Raw genomic sequence first — 1,515 nt, 5'->3', positions numbered from 1 at the left:
TATACAAAACAATGATTATATCGTCCATGACACCTGGAATCTGGTGTCACAGATCATCTAATTACATAATTAATGTATTTAAATTGACAATCTGTGTTAATCCTTAAGATAATGTAAATCTGTGTGTAATTATGTAAACCAAAAATTGTCCACTCCATGAGGAGACCCGGCAAGCTCCCTCTTGTGGCGTTAATGTGCAATATCATCACAGTTTATGATTCATGGTTTCAATGGATGATAATGACATTCTTCATGACTGGAGTCTGGCCACACTTCCCAGCCAATTAAATGCTACATCACCTCTTTATTGGGACAGTTAGCTATCACTGACTTATTTAGTTCTTTAAATTACTTAAACGACAGACAATGCCAACACCGATTATTATTGGGTTGCAAATATCTGTCAGCAGCAAATTAGGAAACATGTAGACATGGGCAGAGCATGTTCTGAATGTCTATGCGTCTTCCAGACCACTAGGAATGCTGGAGAATAGAGTCCAGAAGATTGCATGGTGCCCTCCGAGAAGTAAAAGAACTTTACCAAGGTCTGCATGGTGGTCTTGCTGTTGAATACTTGCTCTTCCTCCACATCTTCACATCGGTTGTGGTCTTGCTGTTGACTACTTGCTCTTCCTCCACATCTTCACATCTGTTGTGGTCTACGTCTAGAAGATGTAGTGGCACTAGGAGGTCGGCAAAGATGGCACAATGATGCTTTCGTTTTCTGCTTATGTCACTATAGGCAAGTTGTAGCTTCAGAGACCGGTAAATATGTAGAACTCAAAAGAAAGAGCCCTGCTTGGTTTTTGTGAGAAACTCAGTGAGACTGTAAGGTTAGTTCATTGGTGGGTATACTCCTTTAAGCATGTGGGAGGGGCACTAGAATGTGTCAGAATGTTGGTTCATAAATGTTGCCTGGCAACCCTGTTGCATTCTCTATCCTGGTATCATGAGCCAAGGACGAGAGAGCAGCTTCGAGAAAGTGTTATCATGGGCCATTACAATCTCCCAAGGTAACTATCTCCTAAAACTTTTAAAGACAACATTTGATTCGCCTCAACAAGTCATAGCCACACCTCTGGAAGCGTGCCTACAGCTTTTACTGGTTACCAAATTCAAGATTACCTAATCATCAGAGAACGTAGTCTGTGAAGAAACAGTTCAGAGTCTTCTGTTTATGAATACTCTCTCTCCTCAGAAGTAAAACTATGGAACGAAAGATAATAAGACTCACGATTATTCATCAAATAGGTGAGTTTGACATTGTTGAATTCCTTAAGGAAGCGGATAATACGTTTGTTAGAGTAGACTTAGCGATTATTGGATTTCAGTCCATCTCTTTTGAGGCAGCCGTCCAACATTAAATATGTGATATCTTCTAAAAACCCTGCATACACAATGAGAGTTCAGCATTTAAACATGTTCCTACTCTGCTCTGCGATTAAATAAGGGATGAACATGGGAGTTTCCCACAATCATGTGGGAGTCAACTGAGAGGCAATTGTGTGGAGCATG

This window comes from Phodopus roborovskii, unplaced genomic scaffold, assembly GCF_943737965.1.
Source record: "Phodopus roborovskii unplaced genomic scaffold, PHOROB, whole genome shotgun sequence".
NCBI classification, from domain to species: domain Eukaryota; kingdom Metazoa; phylum Chordata; class Mammalia; order Rodentia; family Cricetidae; genus Phodopus; species Phodopus roborovskii.
Note: the sequence above shows the minus strand (reverse complement) of the source record.